We start from the raw sequence: 7,616 nt of genomic DNA on the forward strand, positions 1-7,616 counted from the left end.
CTTAAAGAAAATCATTACAATTTAAATGAAATTGGGAGCTACTGGTTAGGGAAGGCTGTAGGGCATGCACAATACATACTAAACAAGGAACTGTAATTTCCCCAAATCACATTTTTTTTTTTTCAGTAATTTCACATCACAGCACTATATCTATTTGGTTAAGGGGGAAACAGTTTATTTTTTGCCTTGCAATTTTATAAGGGCACCATTTAACCAAGGACATGCAAGACTCTGGAATGGTAGCAAAAGAACTTGAGTAAATCAAATAATTTCTTTGCGGCTGGTAAACTGTTGTCAGCATTTGCAACACAGTCAATGAAGCAATAAAGTATAGCATGGTGAGCAGCCATCACCCACCACGTCTGCCTCTAGGATGGAGGGCAGCAGGAGGCCAAAGACTTTATGGAGACAGCTGTTGCCTTTCCCCACATGTGATTTTGTTTATTCACTTCACAGCAACACACTGCACATGCTGCCACAAAAATGGGGAATAGGGTCATTCTCCTGTGTCATGTTACTTCTTTCTCATAGTCAAGAGCTCATTTTTTTTTGCATTCTCAATCATAAAACAACTCAGTTTAATGATTTGAGTTAAACACCGTCTGCTATTGAAATGCCAAGAGTTTAAATACCCCTGGACTCTCACTTTTGATAGATAATTAATTAATGTTTTCTACAACCTTAAGCAGCTCTTTAGTTTTAGTAAGTGACTCATGATGAAAACAGGGTTTAATTCATGTGGGTATTCGGCATTTTCAGATTAATTAAGGTTAACTCAAAGTTAACCTTACTAATGTCCGATTTTGTGGGACTATAAGAGGAGTGATAGTAAAATGAATAAACACTTGCCCTTTCTAAGATATATAAACAATAAAATAGGAATTTAAAATATTGAAATCAAATCATAGGACTGCCAGGTGCGGAGGAATCTGGAACTAAAGCACTGACTAATCCCATTGCAAATGTCACTGTTGGTTGACTCTAGTTGAACATTTCCATTTCACATGACAGTTAAAAATCTCCATTTTGCGTATTTGAAAACTGAGATTGGAAAAGGCTAATTAATTTCAACTGTCTCATAGTTATTAAATGACAGTACAGGGTTTAGAACCTAGGTCTGTCTGCCTCTAGAGCACACATTTATACTTGCATACCTCAACTACCAACCCCTAAATCAATTATATTATTACCACAGACCACCTTGTTACATCTAGAACTTTCTGTTAATGCAACAAGAGAAAACTAATTTAGTAATTATTGCAAAAGAATTTACAGAGTTACTATATTTATTGTGTGTGTTTCCGTTAATAAGAATGCTTTCTAAATAAAGCCGATTTTATGGCATTTATTCATAGAATTCCATCTTCTTTGAAAAAAAAAATCAAATTAAAATAATCAAATTAGCAGGCAGAACTGAGGAATGAGCTTTGGCAAATGTGGTGCATAGTATAAAGTAGAGCCACATTTTAAAATTGTTTCTGTGTTCCTGGAGTCCTTGTGGCGATTTACTAAATTTTCAGATGGGTGACAGAAGTATGTCCTTAACTTGTGCTCCCTGGGAGTGTGTACATGACTACGATGCTCAGCCACTCTGGTCCAGCTTTCTTACTTGTAAAATAAGAACAATAACTTATGCCATGCTCATTCTATAAGTTTTATCAGCATAAAATAGATTTTCACGACTTATTTTTAATACTACAAAACAATGAACCAGCAACAGTTTGTTTTGAGTTGTCACTGAGTAGGAGAAAAAGCATGCGATTTGAACTCAGACAGACTTAGGTTAGAATCACAAACACTAATTATCTGAGAACAGCATGTCATTTCATCTCTCTTAGTTTCAGTTGCGGTGTCTCTAAACTGGAAATAATGATATTTGTATTATAGTTGAAGCAAAGATTAAAGAAAATGTATTTAAATTTCTGGTATACAGAATATTTGAAGAAAGTGGTACCAATAGCTACCATTAATCCGCATATGAGTGGAGTAATCTAACAATAAAAAAAAAATGTATATATTATTCCATGAGTAATGTTCAGAATTTATTTTTAGTCTTTATAATTTATGTTATTGAGCCCAGTTTATGCACCTACCTAGATTCACTAAGTTTCACTTTCTTTCTCTGTCCTTTGACCAATAGAGGGTGTGACCACAGCAACTTCCTCTGACTCATCACTAACCTCTGGACACTACTGGCTATCTCACCTCTTCTGGATTAAAGATTAGCCAGCCTCTGTTATTTCTCCAACCTGGGAGTTGTAGTAGCTCCTAACTCCAAGCCTGCACGTGATATCTTCTGAAGCTGGGACCATTTAGTAACAAATCTTGTATATGCTTTCTCTTCACCCATGCTACACTTCCACTTTTATCTTCATTTCGTGACTGGAATTTCATCCACCAACATAGCATTAGCAGGCAAATCTTAGCAAAAGCCACATCTTCAAGGGAACTTGGGCTGAAACAGTTGACCAGGAATGGCCCTGGAAAGTCAATCTGCAGGATGGATTTTAGAGTGCTCTTGACACTGAATGAAATAAGACTTACGGAAAGTTAAGGTGTCAATGACCCTATGCATTCAATTACGTCAGTTAGTCATGTTTTCACTTGAGGTGTAAGTGTAAGCGAGTGCAATTGATCAGTATAAGGCCAATAAACATTTCTAACGTAGTATGATTTTTTTAATGGCTTTGGAGATCTTATAAAAAGCCAATTGTCACTTTAAGGTAGGCTGCAAATCCAAAAAACCTCTGTGATAGATTTTAATACTTTTAATTTTTTTTTCAGTCCCCAGATTCTGTTGAAAATCAGACCAAAAATCTGATTATAGGATTGGTAGAATTGCAAGAGAGTTTGTCGTTGTTACTGTAGCCACAACAGGTATCTTATATTTAAGTGAGAGTCATGACAGTGAAATAGCACCAGAAGGTGGTAATAAATCCATATAAATTAGAGGCCTGCTATATTAAATAAATTTTAGTGGTTCAGAGATCCAGTGCATTCTCGGATATCTTGCTTTAAAATAAAGACAAGTTATTGCTTATAAAACGATATGACACTAAGAAAGAGCCACTGTGCTTGATAAGTTTCTTTGCATTATGGATGCAATACGCACATTGCTGGAGACTACAGCTCTAAATCATTGATCAGGAGATTCTTAATACTGTCAAGATTAAATGAGGTTTAAAAATCCTATGTTTAGAGCAGGTTACCCTGCTGTTGTAGTCATTTTATGCATTGACCAATTTATGCTAGAGGAATTGGTGGTAGACAAGGATGCTGTATTGAGTCTCTAGATCTGGGACAATCACAGTGTCCTGGAGCAAAGCCATGCCTACCACAGCAGAGAATTACCCTCTGTTTGTAAAGTAAAGTTTTATATGCATATGCCAACAACTACTTTTATCTGAGCAACTGCTTCTGTCTGGTCACATGACCACGAAACACTACCAGATTATGAAATCAAAACTTTCTACCATGAACTAAGTTATTTTGAATTCAGCTAGTTCTAAGTTTAAGCAGGTGCTATAGCAATTAAATACTTAATGGAAGTGACACATTGAGGTGTAGGCTGAAGCAGATTCAGAAAGTGTAAGTAAATTAAATGAACAGATGGCCCAGACTCCCTTGTCACTTACTTCTGTTTATCTGATGTTTATCCTTCAACTCACAACTCTGTCCTTAAGGAGGGTAACTTTTGACCAATTGAGAGCGGAAGAAGATACTTAAGCCTGGCTCACAGATGGACTCCACAATACGTTGACATTATCAGGAAAAGGCTGCTGCTATGTTATACCCCATTCATAGGTGGCCCTGAAAGATAGGAGTCAAATTAAAACATGTCAAGGGACAAAGTTGTGAGTGAAATATTTAGTCATCCATGTCTTACAGAGTTGAAATATTGCCTACTGTATGGATGTACATGAAATGCTGTGTACTGAATAATGACTGGGAAGAAATAAGAATGGAAGACTGGGGTTAAGGATGTTTGGAAAAGGGTTACGTGGATGGTCTTATGGGAGAGAGCACTAAGTGTGAAGACCTTTTTGAGTGTGATTTTACCAAAAAGCAGGTTCCTAAAAAGTATGTAATGAATGATTTGCACTGTGCATGTTACCAAGTCTCTTGCCTTGGCTATCCCATTACCTGCAAAATAAGCCATGGTGGCCTGGCTGGAAACTGTGTATTTGCCAAAAAATGTGGGTTGCCTATTGCAAAGGCTGAATTACCTGCTGCAGAATATCCAACCACTGAAGTCAAGAACAAGGCTGGCTCTTCGTTATTACTCGAGGCAACCAGGTATATTACATCAGGCACTTTAGATAAAACAGAGATTACTGTCACAAAAATCAAAATGAAGTGTGGATATGGGTTTGCCTTCCCTACTTCTGCCAGTTACACTCTTTGATGCTCATGACCATTAGCATAACAAATCCAACAACATAATATCCCAACACAGCATTGCCTCTTACAAAGGAAACTATATAATGGGAGTGACTTATGATAATGGGTAGATGGTCATGGGATTTTCTGATCTTACAATATTTTCTATTATCTGAAATGATTGTTCCTATCGAATAGTGGAATGGCCTAGGTGAGCAGATTTAAGTGGTGCAAGGACGGACTGCATGAAATATTTATGTGTTCTCCAAGAGATTTTTTCAGTTCCATCTGCTTCCTAAATTGGGATGCTTACAAGACGAAGATTCTTAGCAGCCACTATCATCTACTAATCTCCTTACAGAACTATCTGTCTCAGAAGTCCTTGGAGTGATAACTGGCCTCCGCTGCACCTACTGTAGAGAGAGCAGAGCATCTACAGCAGCCAAGTCTTGCTTTAGTGAACGCACAGAAATTCTCACATCCTTCCATTTCCAGACTCGTATAAAGCACCTCTAAGCCTATGGCCATGCCACCCTGAACAAGCCCGATCCCGTCTGATCTCGGAAACTAAGCAGGGTTGGGCCTGGCTAGTACTTGGATGGGAGACCCCCTAGGAAGACCAGGTGCTGTAGACGTAACAAATAAAAAATAAGAGATTGTAAACCGACAAGGTCCTTGTAATCTGTGAGGTCAACGAAAGGTTGCCTCGCCTAAAAAAAATTTAAAAAAAATAAAATAAAAAGTAAAAATTAAAGCACCTCTTTGCTGGGTGGTGGTGGTGGAGGGGAATCTAACTTCCCCAGTAAATGGCCAGAGTGACAATAACAACCTAGAACTGTAAAGTCACTTCATAAGTTCAATGCCTGGAGTGCTGAAAGATAAGAAAGGGGAAGAGTTAGCAGATAAGTACTCGATCTTCCTGCTCCGAAATTCTATTGATCAAAGGGAATCCCAGAGCCAGCCCAGCTTCAAAGGGAGTAGAAATAGACTCTATCTTGTGACAGGAGGAGTTTTCTGCATTAAAGGGATGGAAGAAATTCTTGGCAGGAAACTTTCTAGAAAATTTATCATCAGCTCATTCCTTCAAATTTTCTAATTCTTTGTCTTTTAGTTCTAATATGTAGACATTCTTTAAAATTCTAATATCTGGAGTTTTAAAAATATTTCCATTGAATTTTTACTATTTAATATCAAAATTTAAATTTTCAAAAATTTATTTTTATTTTTAGAAAGTTTCTTTTTTGGGATATGCTATCCTTTTTTTTTCCCCTCCAACTTATTTTTTCTCCACCTTTTCTCCATCTCCTACAGATGATTCAGTAGGCATTTTCCAAAATGAACTCTGATGATTCTTGTTTCCTCATATCTGTACCTGTGTAGACCCCTCTCACAAAGAAGAATGATTAACCAGTATGACCAGTAGAATATCGAGGGAGTGACTGTCAGACTTCTGAGGCTAAGCCATAGGAGACACTGTAGTTTCTGTATTGGCTTCTCTTGGACCACCTGGGGACACCAGCCACCAGAGTCATGAGGACATTCAAGTAACGCTGGGAAAGGGCCCATAGGAGGAGAAATTAAAGCCTCATGTTAACAATTGGCAGCAACCAGCCAACCATGTAAAGGAGTCCTACAGCCTCAGTGAAGCCATCAGATGAATGAAGTTTTAGACAACATCTTGACTAACACAATGAGGAATCCTGAGCCAGAACCACATTGCTAAGCTACTCTCAAACTCCCAACCCACAAAAATTGTGGGAAATAACACATATTTATTGTTGCTTTAAGCCACTAAATCTTGAGATTATTAATCAGCACTAAATCATTAATATAGATGCTATTAATTTCAGATTTAAAATATCGTTTTTTTCTTTATGTTTTTCTAGTATTTTATGAGTTCCTATTTCTGTTTTCTTTGTTTTGTTATCCTCCCTCTGTTTGTGGTGTTCTTTTTCTTGACTGCCACTGTATATTTAGACACAAGATACTAAAAAGTTAAAAACTTGATGTTCATAGGTTTCTTATACAACTGTAGACATTATCTTTTTTTTTTTTTTTGAGAGACACCTACCTATCAATTTTTGTAGACATTATTCTTCAGCTTATCATTTTCCTCAGAGAGGAGTCTTCCCAAGCCTGCTGCAGAGCTAGGTAAAGGGACTGAAGTTATACAATTTTAAGTTTGAAACTTTCAGTTAATATCTGCTATTTCGCTTTACCCCTGCCCTCAGCTAAGCCCTGGTTTTTCTTATTTAGAGTACAGCAGGCCCTTGAATAACTTTGTTTCATACGTTGTTTCATTATAACATTGATGTGGTAGAAACTTAAACTTTGTTTATATCAATTAGCCTATGGTAAAACTGGTTTTATCATACCTCGTTTCCCTGAAATTCACAGCACTCATCTACAACGTTAAGTGAGAACTTACTGTATTTCTGATTCGGGTTCTCAAAGGCATAAACTTTGTGTTTTCTGCTGGAATGGCGAATGAGGTCTGGAGATCCAATTCGTTTTGGCCTCATCCATCACCTCTCCTTCATAGAGAGCCAGAGAACAGGAAAGCTGTTCAAAACGAATAGTAGCTCTACTCCCAGAGGTCGTCCAGGTTTCTTCTATCTTATTTCTTTGCATCATCTCTGCATCCACTTGCAGGTGAATGTTGCACCACCAGCACATCATCCAAATGGTAGACAGAAGGATGGTGAAAACATAATTAAAGGGTAAATAGCTTTCTTCTCAAAGAACGTGATCTGGGATTCACACAAGTAACTTTACTTACATTCTAATCACTATATGTAATGAATATATATAGCTGAAAAAAGTGCTGAGAAATGCAGTAAGACCTAGGCAGTCGCGTTTCCAGCTAAAAGAGAGGTGACCTATTACTGAAAGGAAGAAAGAGACCATTTGCCTGTATTTCTTCTGATAAGTTCATCTTTCTTTTCTTTAAATCATGCATTTTGTTACAAAAATCAAATCTCCCAAAATTTTGTTCACATATCTTGTCTCCGCTCTCCTTCTCTTTTTTCTTCTGCGTATCTACTATTTATTTCTTAAATACTATTTTAGTGGGTTTGGGCAGCAAGTAAAAATTTACATATTCAACCTTCCATATTAAATTGGAAGATACTGGCTCAAGATGACACACCTTTACAGTATACTTAATTGATCACAAAATAATACAAATGTAAATGTTTTTTCATGCTAATAAAGCTTTGTAGTGACAGACAATATGC

General features: G+C 37.1%; 1 non-coding gene across 1 annotated transcript; it reads left to right on the top strand.

Annotated features, from left to right (window-relative positions):
• Window positions 1–4,896: 4,896 nt before the first annotated feature.
• Window positions 4,897–5,015, top strand: LOC112481502. The gene has a single exon (XR_003046901.1). It is a non-coding gene; the product is annotated as a 5S ribosomal RNA (ribosomal RNA).
• Window positions 5,016–7,616: the final 2,601 nt, after the last annotated feature.

This window comes from Pteropus alecto, unplaced genomic scaffold (genome assembly GCF_000325575.1).
Source record: "Pteropus alecto unplaced genomic scaffold, ASM32557v1 scaffold72, whole genome shotgun sequence".
NCBI lineage: Eukaryota > Metazoa > Chordata > Mammalia > Chiroptera > Pteropodidae > Pteropus > Pteropus alecto.